This window comes from Canis lupus, chromosome 3, assembly GCF_011100685.1.
Source record: "Canis lupus familiaris isolate Mischka breed German Shepherd chromosome 3, alternate assembly UU_Cfam_GSD_1.0, whole genome shotgun sequence".
Taxonomy (NCBI): domain Eukaryota; kingdom Metazoa; phylum Chordata; class Mammalia; order Carnivora; family Canidae; genus Canis; species Canis lupus.
The window spans coordinates 58888714-58910654 of NC_049224.1; the positions used below are offsets into that span (position 1 = coordinate 58888714).

A 21941-nucleotide genomic window follows, 5' to 3' on the forward strand; every position below is an offset into this window, starting at 1 on the left:
CCGGGACCCTGCTGGGGCTGTACCCCAAGGGCCAGCACTCTGCAGCCTTGCCTTACCCGCTACAGGACGGGGCCCTGGGAGGCCGTCTCACCTCCCTTCCCTGCTGCCCCTGCCCAGCCCTGGGCGCTGGACACCTGAGGACTTCCTGTCATTGTCATAGGCACCTTCACCAAAGCAGATGTGAGAGGGGGACCGAGGACTGTGACCATCCAGGGCACCAAATATAAGCACGGTAGCCACAGACGGATGTGGGCAGGGAGGATGGAGGGTTTCTCTGAATCCCAGAAATCTCCTCTTTGACTGTGCATCGGTTCTTGAAGGTGACAGGAACAAAGCACCACAGAATGGCGGGCTTAACACCCAGAAGTTCATCGTCTCACATTCTGGAGGTCAGCCATGTGGAAGTCAGGGCATCGGTGGGGTTCACTGAGGTCCAGAGTCCTCTAGGACTCTGGGTGAGCAGCTTTCCTGGCCTCCTCCAGCCCCCAGACGGCCCTGGCTTGGAGGCACTGCACCCCAACCTATGCTGGTCTCCACGTGACTCTTTTCCCTCCCTGGGCAACATCCCTCAACGTCTCTTCATGTTACAAGGTCAGCAGTCACTGGATGAGGGCCCCCTATGACATCATCCTAACTGATCATATCCACAAAGACCCTACTTCCAAGTCAGGTCACATTCTGAGGCTCTTGGGAGAGCACAAGTTTTGGGGACCTGATTCAACCCAGTGTAAACTATATACAGGAGGTATTGCTGGAGATTCCTGTAAGGTGTCCCCAGAAAGGGGCAGAGGGATTCCCTGGGTCACCTGGATGCGGTCTTGCCCAGTGGCAGCAGGTGGCTGAGAAGGGGCTTGGCTGTCTCCAGGAAAATTCAGGCATTGACCTCAGGCCTTGGGATGCTGCCTCCCAGTACACAGGACAGGAGGCCCAGGGTATGGCTTTGTTTTTTTTTTTTTTTTTTTTTAGATTTTATTTATTTATTCATGTTAGACACAAAGAGAGAGAAAGAGAGGCAGAGACACAGGCAGAGGGAGAAGCAGGCCCCATGCAGGGAGCCCAACTTGGGACTCGATCCCGGGTCTCCAGGATCATGCCCTGGGCTGAAGGCAGGAACCAAACCACTGAACCACCCAGGGATCCCCCCAGTGTATGGCTTTGAAGCCTCAATCTTCACCCATGCCTCCTCCCCTGTGACTTTGGGTGGGTTCCTGCCCCTCTCTGGGCCTCAGTGTGACTGTTTGAATCATGTGGGTTTCCCCACATGAAGGTCTGAGACTGACCACCTGGTCAGGGCAGGTTGAGGAGGGGCATGTTACTGAGTTGGTGGGGATGCCAGCAGGACTGTGCCTTGAGTTACAAGTCTGAGAACCCCCAGCCATGGGGCAACTGAGTCAGAGAAGAAAGATGTCCAATTCTTGGCTGAGATGAAGGCCTGGAAGAGTGTGGAAGGGGGTGTGAAAAGGCATAGCAAGTGCCTCTCGTCCCTTCCCATCACCCAGACTCTTAGGGGTCCTAGGAAGGAAACCAGCCCTGGGGAGGGGCATCCTCAGGCCATTTCCTGCAGTGGAGGTGACAAGGCCCCTCCACAGTGCCACAGAGGAGATGGTACCAGGGCATCATGGATGGGAGGGCCTGGTCAGCCCCCTCCTCAGAGCAGCAATGGACCGGGGCCCACCTGGGAGATGGCAGGGTGGGGGGCTGGCAAGAGAGGCTGCTGGCCACTCCACTGTGCCCCAGGACCAAAGGCACATGCCATGCAGAGAGTCAGTGCTGAAGGGAAGGACAAGGAGCAGCCAAGTCTGATTTAGTTGAGCTGTATGGACGGTTACCCTGTACCACTGTGACCACTTGCTGGTTATTCGGCCTCCTGTCCCCCCCCACTCCCAGATTTCCTCTGTGCTGAGCTGTGTGGACATCACTGGGGTTGAGTTAGGCCAACGCAGGGGGACATAGGGTGAAGGGAGAGGCTGGGGGCTCTTAGGGGCCCACTGGTCAGCAGCAGCTTCCTTGCCCCTGTACGCAGCCCCAGGTGACCCGGCCCCATGGCCACAGGAGAGGTCTGGCTCCCCGCTGCCCCGGCCCCGGCCTGTACGAACATCTAGGTTGTTTGCAGCCACAGCAATTGGCTGTGCCTGGACGGTCAGCACTTAACCCCAGGACAAGTTCCCACTGTGGAGCTGCTGGGGTATGACTTAAAGTTAAAAATGACAGTTTTTGTGATGTGGACAGATCGAACATTCTGCCATTAGGAGGAAGAAGGGGAGAGATTTAGATTTTTTCCATCAAGTTACAGAGAAGCAAAGCTGCAGTTTTGCCCATGTGAGTCTGCAGACTGGGAAGCCCCCACCACCACCACTCTGCACCAGTTGTAGGGCCTTCCCTCTGCTAGGGCACGTGGGGTGCAGGGGTGGGTGGGCAGGGCTTGCTGTCTGTGGGATGCTGTGGGCCCAGAAGCAGGAGGGGTCTGTGGATGGAACAAGTATTCTTAGCTGGGAGTGCGGGACGTCCCTGAAGTCACGGGCAACTTGTGTGCGTGTCCCCCCATCCCTGTCTTTCTGGGGAGGGGGCTCCTAGCCCTTAGCAGACCCAGAGACCCCCAGACGGCAGGACAGGGAGCAACCTCAGGAGTGGGGAAATCCAGCCTCGCAGTGACACAGCCCTGGGCCCCGAGCTGCCATGGGGAGGGGGCTGCAGCCCGGTGAGCCTGGGGGCAGCAGGGGCTCCCGAGAGTCGTGGGTGACCAGGGTGACCTTGGGGAAGGTGTCCTGCACGGATGTGGCGGCCGATGGGGCTTCCTGTGGCTCCGCTGCACCTTGTGTAATAGCCTGGTCTCTGCCTCCTTCTCTGCACCGGAGCCCGTAGGGACCGGTCCCGGGACTGGTCCAGGCAGAGCGGGGACGACGGTTCCCAGAGTGCTGGCCTGAGCAGGACCGTGGGCAGAGCCCATTCTCCTCTCCCGGAGCCTAGATAAGGCGGGGTAATGAGGGGGCGGGGTGGGACAGGGCCGAGGAAACAGGGGCTGGGGAGGAGCGACAGGGGTGAGGCGGGGCGGCGGGGCTGGCGGGGCAGGGGCGGGCTGCGAGGCTGGGGGCCAAGAGGGCGGGGCTCGGGTCGGAGGCTCTAGGCTGAGGGGGGCTGCAGGGCTGTGGGAGTGGGGGCGGGGGCTATGGGTGCAGGAATGAGGGTACGAGGGGCGGGCGGGGCAGGGGACGGAGCTGAGGGAAGGAGGAGGAATCCTGGAGGGGACCCAGGGGCCTGCGCGTGCTGAGGGTGGAGCCCCTGCCCCCATCTCAGGTGGACGACTGGCCTCCCCAGGTCTGGAGCTGAGTGAGCAGAGGGGAGCCTTGGAGGCCCGCACAGCGGTGAGGCCGCACAGGCCCCTGCAGGCCTGCAGTCCGAGAGCACATTGCTCCCCCGCCAGATCCAGCCAAGAGCTTCCCTTGTCAGGATAGAAGCCACCGTCCTTGTGCTGGGCCAGCAGGCCCTGTGTGATCTGGCCTCCGTTATCTCACATCACCTCCTACAAGCCCTCTGCCCCCTAGCCACGCTAGCGTCCTTAATGTCCCCACCACCTCAGGGCCTTTGCAGTGTTCCCTCAGTCTGGAACATACAGTCCCCAAATACTGGCTGTCTCTCTGCCTCCTCCCTCAGCCTTGCCCCGGTGTCACCTTCTTAGGAGGTGTTCTCCAACCACCCCAGCTGGGACCGCACTCCTCACCCCCTTTCTGGTTATTTTCTGCATGCCCCCTAACTGTTACCCGATTTTGGGATACTGTGGTTTCTAGCTTTACTGGCCCACTAGAATGCTGCTCCCAGATGGCAGAGATTTCTGTCTGCCCCTGGCCACTGGGGGGAGAATAAGCAGCTTCTTTTGGAAATAGGTCCAGGATGTCTCCCAGTAAAAAGGGGCAGTCCCTATAACAGGCCTTACTCCTGGCTCCAAGACTTGGCCTGAAGAGACAATGTTTGGTGGATAAGAACACCAAGCAAAACACAAGGTGATTTAGAACATCAAGAAAAAACAACTTGCAGAGATAAGTCATGGCAAAGATGTGAAAGGGCAACACTGCAAACATTGTGAACAGTTGGGAGAAGCTGGAGCTCGAGTATGTGTCCCCAGTGCTGGAGGCACTGGTCGCAGAGCCTGGATGGGGGCTGGTGCAGGAGAAGATATCTGGCCCAGACTCAGGGTGCCAGGAGCCAGAAGGCGGGTGCTGAGTGTGATGCGCTGTCATCGTGCATAGGTGCCATTTACGGCTGATAAACCAAGGCTCAGTAGATGAGCATATGCTTTTCACCTGTGGGACCCTCTCCAGGAGCAGGTGTTACAAGTAAAAATGGTTAAAAAAATACCCAAAGATGCCGCCGCAGCTTGGGCAGGGGGAGCACGGTTATATATTGTCAACATCAGAAACTCTGGGCTACTTTTCTGTTACCATCTCTATTACCAGGGCATAGTTTTTGCTGTTGTTTCTTTAATTTTGAAATGCTGTGCTATGGAGCTCTGGCTTAAGGCTGTGCTCAGGAAGTCAGGAGGACAAATCCTGGCTGTGGCATCTCTCAGAACCACCTCCACCCCCCAAAACTGCGTCACTCCCCCGCCCTGGCAGAGTCCCGTCAGGCACGGTGCTCTGCCCCGACGGCTGGCCTGTGTGCACGTGAGGGCTCTGCGGCTGGGGCTGCATCTGCATCCTGTGGGTCCCCTCTACAGTGGACCAGCTGGGTGTGGGTTCCCTCCAGCTGAGGACAGAACCCAGCAAGCGGTTCCTGAGGCTCAGACACCTCTCCTGGGGCCTCGGGGTCTCACAGACTTCCCACCAGGGCAGAACCATGCCGAACCAGGGGCCGAAGGATGCGGTGCATTGGGGTTCTGACCTGTGGGCACAGGACAACGGGGCTACCTGGGGACAAGGTGTTTGAGGGAGGAGACAGGGGCGGCTGAGGAGGAGGAGGCCACCCAGTGGCCCCAGACAGAGGCCATGGAGCCACGTTCTCAGGGCAGAGGCTGAGCCCTGGTGTCAGGTTAGCCACACTGCCAGGACAAGTCACCCCCCGAGTCTGTGTGTTCATCTATAACATGGGGACTTTTGGCCACAGTAGCAGAAACCCTAAATGAAACCAGCTTAGGGAACAGGGACAAGAAGCTGCGCTCCGCGGAAGGGCTGTGCAGGAAACATGAGCTGAGCAGGTGGCGGAGGGGTGCAAGCTGGGCCACCCATCTGTCCCCCTCCCCCGGGGCCTCAGCCTCGCCCTCCCCGCTAGTCGCCTCTGCCCCACACCCTCTCCGCACCAGCTCCCTCATGTGGACACCTATGGAGGAGCTCCTCTCAGCGGGAAGGCCTGCCTGGGCAGCCATGGGATATCACAAAGAGCCGTTTCCGTGTGCAGCCGAGAGCCACTCACTACCTCAAAATTGCTTTCCACCCTTTACTGCCCCGCACCTCCTCCCCCTGCACATCTGTGCCCTGGGAATGCAGTCCCAGCAGAGTCTTGGGGCAGAAGACTTGGCCATGGCTCTGTTTTCTGGGAACCTGGGATAAGATAGCTGCTTACATGCTGTGTGACTTTGGACATATTATTTAATCTCTCTGTGCTTCCATTTTCTCATCTGAAAAGTGGGGTCACAACAGCTCCTATCCCTTGGGTTCCAGGGAGTTAAATGTACGGAAAGGACCTAGGGCTGTGGAAGCTTTCAATAAGAGTTAGTGTTTGCTATTTTTATTACCCTGGGTCCAGAGAAAGCTCCAAAGTGGCACGGAGGCAGGTCATCACTGAAGAAGGAGGTTTGGACAACCCCCTCCAGGGCTCTCAGCAGGGGAGGAGCCTCAGGATGGAACCTGCTCATTGTTGCCCAGGCAGCACCCCTGCCCCCACTGTCCACCCTGGGGTGGGGGCACGGTGGCAGCTAGCTGCCCTTGGAGCTGGCTGCTGGGCCAAGGTTGGGGAAGGAGCCTCAGCCCTGGACAGGGGTCTGCAGGCCTTGGCGCCAGGCTGCATGACCCTGAGGAAGGCCTCAGTTTCCCCACTTATGAAATGACATTTACATGCATACCTATCTCTTAGGGGCCTTACCTGGGGTGGGCCAGCAGAGCTCCAAGAGCTCAGTTGGCTAAACACTTAGTGAGCATTTGCCCCAGGGGAGGTCTGTGCCCCAATGTCAGAGAGCCCGGGGATGGGGATGTGGGCAGCGACTGTGGCCTCTCCAGGGAGTCCTGACATATGGCCTGGGGCAGCCAGGAGCTAGGGCCAAGGCAGGCTGGTCACCACTGAGGCTGGACACCCAAACATGCAGTGTACTATCTGCTGAAACCCCATGTCCTACTTAATGACAAGACTTGAAGACCAGGCAGTGGGTGTAAGGAAAGAGCATCCTTAACAGAGTCAGGCTGGGGCCTTCTCAGGTTCTAGCTGACCCTTTCCTACCCCAGACCCTGCTCCTTGATGTACAGTGGACACCAGCAGGGAAGAAATGAAGAGCCCAGGTATGTTCACATTCAGGTGTGAGTGGCTGCTTCCTGGCCTAGCGGTGCCAGCAGCCCGGCCTCCTAAAACAAGAGCAGGGGCAGGTAGGTCCCACTGGCGTCCCATGTGCCAGAGCCAGGCCATGCATCCACACCTGGGGCTTGTGTGTAAGTCGGGACGGCCCTGCCAGGAGGCATCCATCCACCCTGCAGATGGGGACACCCTGAGAGGTTAGGACATGCCAAAGCCCCGCAGCTGGCCATTACAGTCTTAACACCAGAACCTAGGCCTGGCTCTGCAGCACGCATGTAAGTCAGGGCCTTTGTCACTTCAGGTGTGTCAAATTGAGCACAACCCAAGGATGTGTGGAAAGCAAAGTAGTCTTTATTACTTATTACAGGTATGGAGCCAGGGAGGTGGCTCTAAGCTCCATCTCCTGTGGGGTCAGTGCAGGAAGCTTCTATTGGGGAATTAGGGGCGGGGGCGGGGAGCGTGGGGTCAGTGCAGGCAGATTCTATTCTGGGTGTTGTAGGGGGCTGGGAGTTGCCCAAGCGCTTGGGTTCAGTCATCTACGTGCCTGTGCACACACACTGTGGGTTTGAATGAACAATGGTACAAAGCTCTACCCGAAGCAGGAGCTCGCAGTATGATAATGTGCTAAAGGTAACTCCAAGACAACGCAGGGGGTTTGCAGGGTCCGTAGCTCCAATGAGGCTCAGACCCAGTCACGTGAGGGGCTGTCAGGAGACACCTAGTTGGGCTTCTCCTTGGCTGGAGCTGTGGGTTCTGCAAAAGCAAACACATTCCTTCCCTGTGTCGGTCCCTTCCCATCCTCTCTTCTGTAGATGGTTTTCAGCCTTCTGACGGGAGTAACTTCCAGACGCACCCCAACTATCAGGGAGGGATTGCCAAGCTGTGGGTAGGAGCTCAAAGGAGGCTGCCCTTCCCCATGGGGCAAGTGTTGGCTTGGGCTGGGGGGCCCAGTGACAGAGCTCAGTGCAGGGTATAGTCGCAGCTAAATGGATTGTTGCTCTTTCCTGTAATGCTGCCCAATTCTTCTTCCAAATGAGAATCTGATGCCTTGATCTGGTAGGACTTCGGGAGATCCATTCTTTATGGACATCTCCCTGGGGCAGAATGCAGTCAGACCTGGAGCCCCCAACCCCTGAGAAGACTGGGTGAAGCCCCAGGGGGGGACTGGGGCCTCTGGGGTCAGCTTCCATCAGCCCTTTGTGAGGACCTGGGTCACAGAGGAGCCAAGTCAGCCTCAGGGGCCTTCTCAACATCATAACTGTTTCCCCTTGGGCTTTGCCACCATTTGGAAGGAGGAGCATTCACACCCAGGGCCATGGGAGGCTGAAGAGGTGATGGAAAGGTGCAGAAAGTGGGGAAGGCTGCCTCCCACAGTCACCTCCTCTGGGAAGCCTTCCCAGATATCTCTGTATTCTCCAACCTTTTCAGGTACATTCCTTGGAGACTTCCTCCCTGCCACCAACAGCTACCCTGTCACCTCTGCTCCATCTGGGGCTTGGAGCCAGGTTTCCTGGTGGCCCTGAGGTCAGACCACAAAGGCACAGAGCTGAGGGCACTGTTTGCTACACAGAGTTTCAGCCCGGCTAGGAAGGGGGTAACGATGGAAACAGGACCATTGTTTTTTTTTTTTTTTTTTTCTAATTTATTTATGATAGTCATACAGAGAGAGAGAGAGAGAGGCAGAGACACAGGCAGAGGGAGAAGCAGGCTCCATGCACCGGGAGCCTGACGTGGGATTCGATCCCGGGTCTCCAGGATCGCGCCCTGGGCCAAAGGCAGGCGCCAAACCACTGCGCCACCCAGGGATCCCAGGACCATTGTTTGAATCAAGCTGTTGTTTACTGGGCTCCATGCTAAAGCATTTTATGTACATTCTCTTATTTAATCCTCATACCTTATAAAACTGCCATTACCATTATTATTTTATAGAAAAGGACAGGACAGCAAGACACATAGCATGTGACAGAGCCAGACTGAGCCCTAGCGTGCCACCTGCCAGAGCCTTCTTCCAGGTGTGCAGCTCAGGGCTGGCAGCCTTGGGAGGCGGCTTCCAGGGGATCAGAGCGCTGAGTTTTGGGGGTGAGCGTTCTGGGAGCCAAGCTGTGTGAGTAGAGAAGTGGAGGTCGTGGAGGAATGAGGGCCTTGTGCCGGTGTGGGTGTGGCCAAGCAGGCAGCTCCTGGGTTTCTGGCCCTGACTGTGGGCTGAGGGTGTGGGGCTGAGTCACGGCCTCCGAGGATGCCTACATCCTCACACAACCTGCGAATACGTCAATGTCCATGTCAGAAGGGACTTGGACTTCAAGATGGGAGCCTACCCTGGATTATCCAGGTGGTCCCAATGTAGTCCCAAGGCTGCTTGTAAGAGAGAGGTGGCACCTGGGTGGTTCAGTGGTTGAGCATTTGCCTTTGGCTCAGGTCGTGATCCCTGGGGTCCTGGGATCAAGTCCCACATCAGTGCCTCTCCCTCTGCCTATGTCTCTGCCTCTCTCTGTGTGTCTCTCATGAATAAGTAAATAAAAAAAAAATTTTTTTCAAGAGGGAGGTGGGAGGACCGGGTGAGGGGGATGCAGCCAATAACACAGTAGGAGGAGAATGGAAGCTGCTGGCTTAGATGATGGGGTGGGGGCCCGGGGGGTGAGCCCAGGCCTGGGAACTCAAGGCCACGGGTCCTTCTCCAGAGCCTCAGGAGAAACCAGCCCTGCTCACACCTTGATTTTGGTGCAGTTGGAGTTGGTGTGGATTTCCGTCCTCCAGAAGAGAAGCAACATGTGCTTCATGAGTCCCTCGGTTTGTGGCTGCATGTTATAGGAACCATGGGCACACATGGGGGCTCAGGCCACAGTCTGCACAGTGCTTCTAGCAGTGTTGCCCTGCCTGCAGTTTAGAAAGCTAAATTCAACCCCACGAGCACTTCCCAGGCACAATCCAGACACCAGGCAGTGCACTGCCCCCCGCCCCCCACACACACTGTGGCCAGGGAGCCGCCCCAGCCCTGTGAGAGGAGGCAGGAGGCAGGTTATCTCTGACCCTCAGGCTGATCAGAACCAGTCGGACTTGCCCCTGTGGGGCCTTTGTTTATCCCAATGAGGTTACCTGAACCTGAATGGTTCTGAGGCCAGCGCTTCCCGCTGAAGCTGGCACACAGTGCCAGCGATGTGTGTCCGCGGCTGCCCACCTGCCCGTTCTCACCCGCCCCACAGGTGCTTTCTCCAGGCACTGAGCTGGGGGCTCCACTGTGGGGGGATGCACGAGCGCCCGATCCATGCAGCGGCTCCTGGGCTGTGCGCTCTTGACGTGTGAACACACGTGGGCCGGGAAACAGGTGCTGGCATGTCCTCGCTACATGAACCCCGACCTGGAACGACCCAAATGCCCCTCAGTGGCAGAATGGCCCACTTGTGACATATGCATGCCATGGGGCAGCAAGCAGCACTGGGTGACTCCTGGGTCATCGCCAGACTCAGGAACTGATAATTCTCGAGTCACTCTGAGCAAGGGCCGCAGGACCCACGAGATCAGCTACTACAGGACCCCATGGAGAGGGAACGAGGCTCCACGTGTTAGAAGTCAGGACGGGGGCGGGGGGCAGCCTGAGTGGCTCAGTGGTTTAAGCGCCTGCCTTCCGCCCAGGGTGTGATCTTGGAGACCCAGGATCCAGTCCCATGTCAGACTCCCTGCATGGAACCTGCTCCTCCCTCTGCCTGTGTCTCTGCCTCTCTGTGTCTATCATGAATAAATAAATAAAAATCTTAAAAAAAAAAAAAAAAAAGAAAGCTCTATTTAAAAAAAATAGAAGTCAGGACAGGGTGGGGGGCTCCCCAGGCAGGGCTGGGGGGGTTGTAGGAGGAGGGTACAGGACGGTGCTGCACTGCGGGGAGGGCTGGGGGCTTCTGGAGGGGGCTGGTTGCTCTAAGTCTGGGCAGGGGTTAAACAGGACAGTTCACTCGAGCTGTATACTTATGACTACTGTATTTTTAGTGAGTATGTTTTATCTCAATAAGAAGTTATTTTTGAGATCATTGAGTAGGCAATCGTCTTGAACCCTGGATAATGGTGTATGTTAACTGTACTGGAATTTAAAATAAAATAAAATTGGGGATCCCTGGGTGGCTCAGCGGTTTAGCACCTGCCTTCGGCCCAGGGTGTGATCCTGGAGACCCGGGATCGAGTCCCACGCCGGGCTCCCTGCATGGAGTCTGCTTCTCCCTCTGCCTATGTCTCTTCCCCTCTCTCTGTGTGTCTCTCATGAATAAATAAATAAATAAAACCTTTAAAAAATAAAAAATAAAATAAAATAAAATAAAATAAAATAAAATTACTGAGCATGCAGCAAAGATTGCCGGTGATACGGTGGAGAGGTCATTGTCTGGGCTCGAGGAGGTTCAGATTTTAACGCTAAACTGTCTGGCCTGAGGGGCTGCATGGCCCTGGGCACACCGGGGCCCATCTTGGGATCTTGGATTCCTCATCCAAAAACTGGAAGGGTGTGTTATGTGGATTATATGACTTTTGCAGAAATTGAGCAAGATGTTTGCACTGTAGCTAACCTGCCTCCTCATGTAAAAGAAGAAAGAAGCCAAAGTGTTGGAGCCGGACAGGTTTTCCTGTATCCTTGTCGTGCTGGCCACATGGGGATTTGCCTGCATTGCTCACGGCCCAGCTCTCTGACCTTGGCTACAGAGGCAGGCATGTGGTGGACGGGAGAGAGCGTGGTGGGCGTTGGGAACATGACGACAGGGCTGTGGGTCTGGCAGGGTCCCCATTTTTGCATCGTGTGACCTGGGGGAAGCCCTGAGTCTATGTCCTCACCGGTGAAATGAAGCTGATGGTGCCCACTGTGCTGGGCAGCTGTGACACTCAGTGACAAGGGCCCAGCCACAGACAGATGCGGTGCTTTCCCAACACCTGGTGAGGTTCCTAAATTAGGTGGGTCTCTTGCTGGGACCGGTTCAAAGATGACATCTGATCATCCTGACAATTTGTGGATCCAAACTAAGCCAAGACATAGAGGTAGCCAGGGAGCCCTTGTCACACAGAGACCAGGGCATGAGGGCCTCCCTTGCCAGCCTACGAGCCCTGGGAGGGTCAGACACCATGCTGGTGTCCCATTTCCCATGGGTCCTTCTCACGGCCTCGGGGACATGCTGACCCCAGGACCAGAGACACCTCACCGGATGCTGGTCCAGCCTCTCATTCTGAGCTCAGCTCCAGACCCGGCTTGTGAAGCAAACAGGATTCCAGGGAGGGGTTATGATGCAGGAGGGATAGCCACAGCGGCTGCTGGGCTGGGTGCTGCAGCTCAGAGAGGATTCCAGGGGCCTCGGGTCACCACTTCTGCAAGTCCAGGCCTTCTGGGTGGAGACTGGTGCTCCAGCCCCATCTCAGAGAATCCAAACCTGCTTATTTTTAATGACTTTTTCCTCATTATATTTTATATAAATGCTTATGCAAAAAAGGGGGGGCACAGAAAAGCAGAATAAGAAAAAAAAAATCACCCATAACTTCAACATCTGGAGATAGCAGTTGATGGCATTTTGTGTACTTCCTTCAGATTTGGATGCCTAGTGACCAAATAGATTTCGTGGGTCAGAGTTCTTGGTTCCAGGCAACAGAAACTGTTCTGGCTAGCTCTATGAATTAAGGTGTACTTAGGTGATGCATTAGGAAAATCCCTATGATAGCTCTACGAAGCACAGATTTATTTTTTGCCCTTGTAAAGCTCCAGACAGCTGTTCCTGACAGGTGTAGGGTGTGGGGGCTGCTCTGCTTCATGCAGCCACCCAGATACTCAGGCCGCAGGTGGCTCTGCCGCTCAACACATGGACGCCGTTCCGGCTCCTCGGGCCTCCCCCGCCAGCCTGGAGGCCAATAAGGAAAGTCAGAGCCAATCTGGTCCATGAAATTGCCTGGAAACCTCATGGAAAGTAGCCATGTGGGGCCCAAGGTGGCCTAATGCAGGCCACATCTCACCATGGTTTCCATGTTAAGCCCCCAAATACATGGGAACGACTTCCTCAGTCCTCTCGTCGCCAAAACCACTGCCAGCCCACAGGCAACAGCGAGAGGGTGAGGGAAAGGACAGCAGATATACCCCCTATTTGGACGTGAGCTGTCTTTGGGGGACCTCCCTGCATGATTCCCTACGCCTTCGACACACCCCATTGGCATCCGAAACAATAAGCACATAAACAGATGATCAACAAGGTGGGTCCTGAGGGCTGAGCCCATGAGAGCCTTCTGACCACATTCACAGACACGGCTGCGGCGGACAAGGTCGAGGAGATCCGCTGTGGACGAGGCCGCAGGGCCGCGGGGACTCGCACGCGCGGCTGGAGGGTGCACACAGTGGCACCTGGTGACTCCACGAGCAGCGTGGATGTGATCTCCTCTTGGCCAGGGTCCACTCCTGGTGGTTACCGATCAGGACTGAAGCCCTGTGGTCACATGAAGATTTGCCCTGCAGCTTTGTTCAGGATGGCTTGGAGCAGGGCACAAGGCAAATGTCCGTCTGCAGGGTAAAGGGTGAACAAATGGTGTTCTCTTCATGCAACAGAATGCTTCCCATCCATGCCCATGCACCGACACGCACAGAGTTGTGGACACAATGAGCCAGAGTAGCCAGACGGAAGGAACACATCCATGATTGTCCCATGGACGTGCGCCCCATGGGGACAGAGCTCAGAATAAGGAGGAGACTCTCTGGGGTGATGGAGATGTTCTCTCTCGTGCCCAGGGCAGTGGTCACATGGGCAAACACACCTAAGGAGTCATTGGGCAGTCCTCTGGGGCTGTGCCTTTCCTTAAGTGTCATTTACACTTTACTGTGAAAATCTAAAAATTCACAAGGCTGGTTTTCAGGGTTCTCTTTGGGGTTACTGTGCCCCTTGCAAATGAATGCTGGTCTGTCCTTGAGTTCTGGCCCTGCACCAGCTACTGGGGGTGCTGGGGTGGGCCTTGGAGTCAGGCGTGGGGTGCCCATCTGTGGTCCAGGTCCTGCTGGCCTCCTCCGTGAGGCTTGCCACGGGTGAACGTGGGTGCACTCTGCTGCACAGTGACCTGTGGTTCGCTGTGGACTCGGCCTCTACTGGTCATGCTGCTGTTTTCAATTTGCATTTTTTTTTTTATGTCATGAGAGGGAGCTTCTGAAATATTGTTATTGGGATCATTTCTTTGCTCTGGGCCTGACATTTCCTAGGGTCCTGTTCCACAAATTACTTGTTAGCCAACCAGCAAGGGAAGACCTATTTCTGCCAAGCAAGTTATTTCCAAAGGGATTTTTTTTCCCCACCAAGACCATGCTCGTCTTTCCTCTGTGCTTCTCCTAAGAGGGAGGCTCTTGAGCTGGCTGTTTTCTTGTAATAACCATGAGAGTAACAGTCACAGATAGAATCAGATTGTCATCAGAGTAGGTAAAATTGGTTCATATCCATCAGACCCAAGCTCTCTCATGATTTCTATGCCTTCCCAGAGTCGGAGAATCCTGTGAGCTCCTCTGAGGATCCTGAGGGTCCCCCCTGCAGATAGGCCCTGCCCTGCACACACATGTGCAAACACACACACTCACACATGCACACGCACTCACCCACACCCAGGTCTGTGCATTGGGTCAGCTGGAGGCGGGTAGGTGGTGGGGAGGACACGGGCAGGGGTGGGGGAAGCTATCAGCTCCAGCTCGGTGGGGCCACCTTCTTGCCACCTCTTCTCCATGTGCCTTCCTGGAGCAGAGGACCCTAGAGGTCCCCCCCTTAGCTGTCATCTGTGAGGACCTTGCCCTTAGAATCACAGCCTCCTCTCTAAACTGCATTTCAATTTGTCTTTTTGAGGGCAGTGCCCATTCTAAGAGCAACCTAAAGCTAGCTTCTCGGGGGCACATTTTATTTATTTGTGTTTTTTTTAAATATTTTATTTATTTATTCATGAGAGACACAGAGAGAAAGGCAGAGATGCAGGCAGAGGGAGAAGCAGGCCCCCTGTGAGGAGCCTGATGTGGGACTCAATCCCAGGACCCCGGGATCATGACTGGAGCCAAAGGCAGAGGCCCAACCACTGAGCCACCCAGGTACCCCCCCCCCAGGGGCACATTTTAAATCCCCCTTCACTGTCACCATAACTGAAGTGCACTATCTCTGCTTCTGAATCGACGACTCCAGGCTCGTTCTTGGACCTCCTAGCTGGCCAAGCACACTGCGCCATCCTGACAGTGCAGCGATGCATTCTGGCTGGACCCAGAGCCAAGCAGGGTGAGCTGGGTTCAGGCCATGGGGCAGCTGCCACACCAGGGACTGGAACTGATTGTTCCATACAGGGGCCCACCAGAACCAGGCTCCTGGGCATCTTGTGGCCGGGCTGCTGCACGAGTAGCTGGAGTGGTTCCAGGGGTTGGACGAGGGTGGTGAGGGTCTGGGTGACATCGCACAGCCGTTGGTGATGCAGGGAGCGACAGAGGAAGGGATGAGTCTCACCATCCAAGGGGGAAACCAAGTGCTCTGTCCTGGGCTGGAACAGTTTGTCATTTGCTGGGAACCATACTTGCCTTGGGCCTTACTGCTGTGATGGCACCAGCTGAGGCCACAGAAAGTTCTGAGGAAACAATTCAATACGTGCAGCATTACCCAGACACACAGCTGTGTCAAGGCGAGTGTCTTGGCTCCATTCCACTAGAAAAGGGAGGGATATTTCAGCTTTCCATCTTGTTGGGTTTTTTGTGTTCCCAAATGTGTTACTTCCAGCAGAGACATTGACAGGGCTCTTTGCATCGAGTGATAATGGTCAACACTGACTGCACATGGTGCCAAGTGCAGCCCTAGGGGTTATTGTATGACTTACGTAGACACGTATATGTGCGCGAGTGTGTGAGCACATATGTGATCTCATATACCCATATATTCCCGCAACCCTATGAGGTCAGTACTTCTACGGATGAGAAACTGACACGGAGGTAGAGTAGCAGGCCCAAGGTCACACGGCGAGGAAGACGGGGAGCCAGCATCACACCCAAGGGCACTGACAGGAGGAGTTCCAGGGAAAGAATCAAAGTAGGAGGCAGCAGAATTGGCCTCTGGCTCCAGCCCAGCAGCTGATCAGCACAAGCTGGACACACCATTTTTCATGTGCGCACTCCATCGGGGGGCTCTTGGGAGTGATGGGTGCGTTCACCACCTATTTAAGTGATGGTTTCGTGGTTTTGTACATATGTCAAGCCTTATCACATGGTACATTTTAAACACAGGCAATGTGTTGTAGGTGAATGACATCTCAATAGAACTGTGAAGAAAACTGATAGCAACTATATGGAATTAAAATATTTGTAATATTCTACAGTAACTCTTATTTACCTTACGTGACCCATTACAGTGTTTGAGCATGATGCCTAAAATTCATGATTCACTTCTGACTCTTAAGCATTGCTTTGGGTATTTGCTATGCCTCAGACCAAAGTGCCTGTAAAGCCAAGCTAAAAGCCGCAGTGGCTCTGGGAGCGTTCTGTGATCCCGCACCACCAAAACAGGAGACGGGAGTGTGCAAAAGTGCTGTTTATAACAAGATAGTGATCCTTCTGAAATAATGCGTAAAATGAAAATACGGAATATAAACGTTTACTAATTCTGTGCAGCCTGTGAGGCCTCCGGGACCACCCAGACGCCGCAGTAGAGCAAGGTTTCCCAGGGCACGCAGTCAGGTACCTACTAGGTATGCAGCAGCATTATGGATAAAGAATACAATGTACATACCTTGATTTAAAGACGCTCTGTGGCAGAGGAGAGCTAACCATCTTCTGAGCTTTCAGGCAATATTCTTGCAGGTGGAGGGTCTTGTGTCATGTTGAGGGCTGCTGAGGGTGGGTGTTGTGGCAATTTCCTTGTAAACTTTTTTTTTTGAAGGGGAAGGGGCCAAGGAAGAGGGAGAAAAGCTCAAGCAGACACCCTGCTGAATGTGCACAGCCCCACGAGGGGTTCAATCTCATGCCCCTGAGCCAAAACCAAGAGTTGGCCGCCAAACCGACTGCACCACCCAGGCACCCCTGGCAGCTTTTGAAAGTAAGATGATGGTGAAACCTGACGTTTGGATTGATTCTTCCTTTCATGGATGATTTCTCTATAGGGGCAATACTATCTGATAGCATTTTACCCATGGGACTCCCAAAATGAGTCTGTCCTCCGACTGCTTTCTCAACTCAGTTTATGAAATGTTCTAAATCCTTCCTGTCATTCCCACAGTCTACACAGTGTGTCCACTGGGAGTAGCTTCCATCTCAGGAAACCACTTTCTTTGCTCATCCTAAGAAGCAACGTGTTCATTCAGGTTTTATCACGAGATTGTAGCTGTTCAGTCCTGTCTTCAGGCTGCACTTCCGACTTTCGTTCTCATCTGCAGTCTGGAGCCCCTCAAAGTCATCCACGAGGGACAAAACCTGCTTGGGATAAAACAAACTCCTGTTATTTTGTCCTCTTCCCATGCGTCACGAATGTTCTTAATGGCATCTAGAGTGTGAACCCCTTCCAGAAGGTTTTCCATTTACTTTGCCCAGATTCTCAGAGGAACCACTATCTAGAACAGCCACAGCCTTACAAAGGCTATTTCTTAAAGAGTCAGACGTGACAGTCAAAATAACTCCTTCATCCCCGGGCTGCGGCATGGACACTGTCAGCAGGCATGAGGACGTTAGCCTCATTGCCCATCTCCATCCAAGCTCCTGGGTGACCTGGCGCAGTGTCAGAGAGCAGCAGGTCTCCACAGGGTAATTAGGATACCCGGTAGGCCATGTTGTAAGCAGATGTGCTGTCATCCAGGCTTTGGGTTTTTGTTGTTGTTGTTGTTGTTGTTTTTAAAGGTAGTCTGGCTAGGTCGCATGACAATTTTTAAAAAATGTCATTTATTTATTCATGAGAGATACAGAGAGAAAGAGAGGTAGAGACACAGGCAGAGGGAGAAGCTCCATGCAGGGAGCCTGACGTGGGACTTGATCCTGAGTCTCCAGGACCGTGACCTGGGCCGAAGCCAGCGCTAAACCGCTGAGCCACCTGGGCTGCCCTATCCAGGCTTTGTTGCTCCATTTACAGAACACAGAGCAGGATTCTTAATGGCCCTGGGATTTTCCAAGTGGTACATGAGCATTAGTTCAACTTAAAGTCAGCAGCTGGGGTGCCTGGGGGCCTCCGTCAGTGAAACGTCTATACCTTTTGCTCAGGTCATGATCTTAGGGTCCTGGGATGGAGCCCCGTGTTGGGCTCCCTGCTCAGCAGAGTGTCTGCTTCTCCCTCTGCCATTTCCCCCCTGCTTGTGCACTCTGTCAAATAAATAAAATCTTAAAAGTCAGCAGCTGCGTGCACCCCTACAGAAGAGTCCCTCTGTCCAAGCCTTGAAGAATTGAAGCCAGGCACTGACTTCTCTCCAGCCATTAAAGTCCTAGCCAGGTCCTCTTCTGACGTAAGGCTGTTTCACCCACCCTGAAACTCTGTGTTGTCTCGAAGGGCCTCCTTGTGAATGGTCCTAGCTGGACCTTTTGGAGAACCTGCTGCTTCACCAGGCACTTCTGTTATGGAGACGGTGTCTTTCCCTAAACCTCATGAACCCATGCACCCACCTCTGTTGCCTTAGACTTGTCTTCTGCAGCTTTGTCCCCTCTCAACTCTCAGAGTGAGCACCCTGCTCTGGTTGGGGTTAGATTTAAGAACATCGTGGCTGTTGGATCTTCTGTCTAGACACAGTCTTTCTCCAGATCAGCAATAAGCCGGCTTCCCTGTCTTGTCATACATGTGTGCACTGGTTTGGTCTTCAATTTCCTTCAAGAACTTGTCCTTCGCTGGGATGCCTGGGTGGCTCAGTGGTTGAGCATCTGCCTTGGGCTCAGGTCATGATTCTGGGGTTCTGGGATTGAGTCCCACATCGGGCTCCCCGCATGGAGCCTGCTTCTCCCTCTGTCTGTGTCTCTGCCTCTCTGTGTCTCTGATGCATAAATAAAATAAAATAAAATAAAATAAAATAAAATAAAAAATATAAAATAAAATAAAATAAAATAAAATAAAATAAAATAAAATAAACTTGTTTGCATGCACAGCTTGGCTAACAGATGCAAAAGGCTGAGCTTTTGGCCTGTTTTGGCTCCTGACATATCTTCCTCACAAAACCTAATCATTTCTAGATTTGGTTTAAAGTGAGATGCGTGTGACTCTTCCCCTTCACTTGCACACTCAAGAGGCCACTGTGGGCACTGTTCACGGTGCCTCCAACAGTGATGGCAGTAACATCAGACGTCAATAATCCCCATAACATGTATACGGAAAACATTTGAGATATTGGGAGAATTATCAAAATGTGCCACAAAAACACAGTGAGCAGCACTTTCAGAATCGCGGTGCCAGCATATGTGCCCCACACAGGGTCCCATACGCCTTCCATTTGCAAGAAATGCAGTAGGGCAAGCACAAGGTGTGCCCATGCTTTTCCTGCATGGCTCTCATTGAGTGGTTAAAGGCTGATTTCCCTGCCGGCCCATGTGAGCTCCACGCAGGCAAGGGTCTCTGCGTACACGGTCCAAGCCCCAGGGGCCCAAAGCCCTCCTGATGGGAAGACCTCAGTGTCTTGTGTGGGGCACGTCAGTGAGGTGTCTGCCTTTGACTCAGGTCATGACTCAGGGTTCTGGGATCAAGCCCCATGTTGGGCTCCCTGCTCAGCGGGGAGCCTGCTTCTCCCTCTCCCTCTGCCCCTCCCCCTGCTCATACACTCTTTCTGTCAAATAAAATCTTTTTTTAAAAAAAAAAAAGAACGTCGTGTGTGAACTACAAACATGCACCAGGAAGGCCACTCCCTCACTTTCTTTGTTCTTCTGAAACAGACCCCCCGCCCCCTTTCTGGTGGCAGCAGCTCTGGGTGAGGCCAGTGTCCCAGGAGGAAGTGGTTCTTGGAGATAACCCACAGAAACAGCAGCACCAGCTTGGGCTCTGCTGTTAAAGGTGGTGATGGTTATTTCACTAAGGGTCTTGGGGGTGTCATGATGGCAACATGGCCTGGGCGAGGGATGACCCAGACTGGTTAGGTTCAGGGGCTCAGGCATGGCTGGTCTATGGGCTCCTAGGGGTGGGCACTGTGTCCACCCCACTCTGTGCCGTTGCTCCCAGCACGGAGCCAGGCACACGGCAGGTGCACACCCACCGCCAACGGTGATGAAATCAACACTCCACCTTGGGAGCACCGCCGCATTAGGCACCGCATGCACATGGTCTCCACTAATCTTTTTACAACCCTGTGAGGTTGGCATTCTTGCTCCCATTGTACAGAAGGGGAAACTGAGGCTGTGGTGACACCCAGACAGAGGTAGGGAAGCAGAAGTCCCTTGGGAAATTAAAACAATGGCCTGGATCGACAACTGCTATTTTGGGTGCCAACAAACAAATATCCCCTCCTTGGAAAAGCCCCGTGGCTGCTGCCCCTCAGAGCCCTGGCTCTCCTCTGTCTGCACCCCACCAATGTGGCCCCTGTGGGCTCCGCTCCTCCCCGCACTCTGGCTTCTTGTTGCCTTCCCAACGGCTGCTCTCCCTCCTCCCACATTCCCACCTTGGGGCTCTCTTCCTCCCTCTGCACCCCCCTCTCTGGGCCAGCTCGTCAACCCCCTGGCCTCTCAGATCTGCCCCTGCTGATGGTTGCTGGCTATTTCTTCCAGAACACAGCTCCTGCTCTAAGACCTTCAAGGGCTCCCGGTGTCTGTCAGAGGAGAAGCCAAGTCCTTCCAAGGCAGCCAGGACTCCAGGACCCCATCCCCACACTTCAGCTCAGAGCCTTCCTCACCCTCACACTTTGCTGCCCCTTCAGCACGCCCCCTCCCCTCTGTGCTCACTTCTGGGACACGGCACAAAGTCCTTCCTGAGCTCCCTGCCCAGTCTCCGTAGAGGACACCATGGGGAGGACAGTGCACTTCGATGTGTCCCGAAGTAGCTGGTGCTCCAGAGGGAGGATGGGGGCATGGGGCAAGGGGGGCTCGGGAGGCACGGGCCCTGACAAAGGGCCAGTGGAAATGCAGCTACACCGGCTGTCCTGGCGGGCTGGTACTGAGGTTAGGATTCCAGCCTCCCACAGACACAGCACACGGAGGCCCTGTCCTCAGGTGCTCGATAAGTCTCGGCAGCCCTGCTGATCCCATGCATGCGCTTTGGGGGTGGGGTTGGCGGTGGGGTGGGCGTCAGAGGCATGTCCAGGATGTGGCCTGGAGCTGCTGGAAACCGTGCCAGTGTTGATTCAAGTCTTGACAGGTCAAGGTTGAGGCCTCATGAGGAATGGGGCTCACAGGAGCCTGGGAAAAGTTTAATAAAGGAGAGAATCTTCATTAGCTCTTCTATCCCCATTGAAAAGTGAAGGACTCTAAGGCTCAGAAAGGTCCATCACCCACCCAGGGTCACATAGCCAGAGCAACTGCACCAGAATCTGAATCCAGGTCTCCCTGGTCCCTGTGATCCTAACCCCCATCCTGTGCCTTGGATGCCCACATACGCCGCCGTGAGGATATCACTGGCCCAGTGCACAGGACCTGGCAGGTGCGTGGTGCTGGGCAGTGGTTCTCAGCTCTGGTTGGACACTGGAATCACCTAAGCAGCTTTAAAATACTGACTCTTGGGTTCCATCCCAGGGGTTCCGATGGCCCTGGTCTGCAGGGCGGCCTGGACACGGATTTGTCCAAGCTCCCATGGGATCCCTACAAGCTGCCAAGTTGGGGACCCACCGTGCCAGGTGCCTTCACAGTCATTCCCATCTGATCCAGAAAGAAGCCAGAAGGGCAGGCCCACAGGCAGGTGGCAGTGACCACGGCGCACCGATGAGCAGGCAAGCCCAGGCAGGCTGAGGCTCCGCGGCCACCAGCATCTGGCCACCAGCATCTGGCCGCGCAGTGCCGCTCCCTGACCTCCAGCTCCGCCCTCCGCCCAGACGTTACGGCCCGACGCCGGCCTGGGAGGAAGAAGGGATCTCTCCCAGACCAGAAATGGGCAGCTGAATGTCGCCTGCACGTTTAAAGTCCTTTCAGTCTCGCACTGAGCCCGTAGAGGGCAGTGTGCCAGCGACCCGTCCAGCGCGGGGCAGAGCGGGGGAGGGGGGCTGGAGCCGGCAGCCTGCAGCCTGCAGCGCCCCGATAACGCCTGCCGCGCCCGCGCTTCTGCGCCCGTGAGCTGCCAGCGGCCCGGGCAGGTCCGAGGCCTTGGCTGGACCCTCCCTGCCGGGCCAGCCACCCCACGGGCCTCACGCGGGCTCCCAACACCCTCGCGACACGCGAGCCGGGTCCAGCCTTCGAGGTCCGCGGGCTTCCCACCTGCAGACACGCGGGGCGCTGCCCACTCTCGGGAGGCCGGGGAGGCCGGGACACGTGGCCGCCCGCACCTGAGGGGCGCCACTGGCCACCTGCGCCGGACGTCACTGCTCCCCCGCGGGGGCTTCAGGGGGCCCCGGGGCTGCGCAGGAGG

At 55.1% G+C, this 21941-nt stretch overlaps 1 long non-coding RNA gene and 1 other non-coding gene across 7 annotated transcripts; both read right to left on the reverse strand.

The window, feature by feature from the left end:
• Positions 1 to 6944: 6944 nt before the first annotated feature.
• LOC102157379 lies at positions 6945 to 21918 on the reverse strand. Of its 6 annotated transcripts, none has more exons than XR_005357147.1 (4): positions 21209 to 21572; positions 20330 to 20782; positions 16227 to 16906; positions 6945 to 7248 (listed from the first exon to the last, which is right to left on the reverse strand). It is a non-coding gene; the product is annotated as an uncharacterized LOC102157379 (long non-coding RNA). The 6 variants fall into 6 exon arrangements; XR_005357145.1 differs by lacking the exon at positions 6945 to 7248 and adding an exon at positions 11918 to 12353; XR_005357146.1 differs by lacking the exon at positions 6945 to 7248 and adding an exon at positions 12371 to 13003.
• Positions 17804 to 17944, reverse strand: MIR8900 (microRNA mir-8900). The gene is given in 1 exon segment (NR_128871.1): positions 17804 to 17944. It is a non-coding gene; the product is annotated as a microRNA mir-8900 (primary transcript).
• Positions 21919 to 21941: the final 23 nt, after the last annotated feature.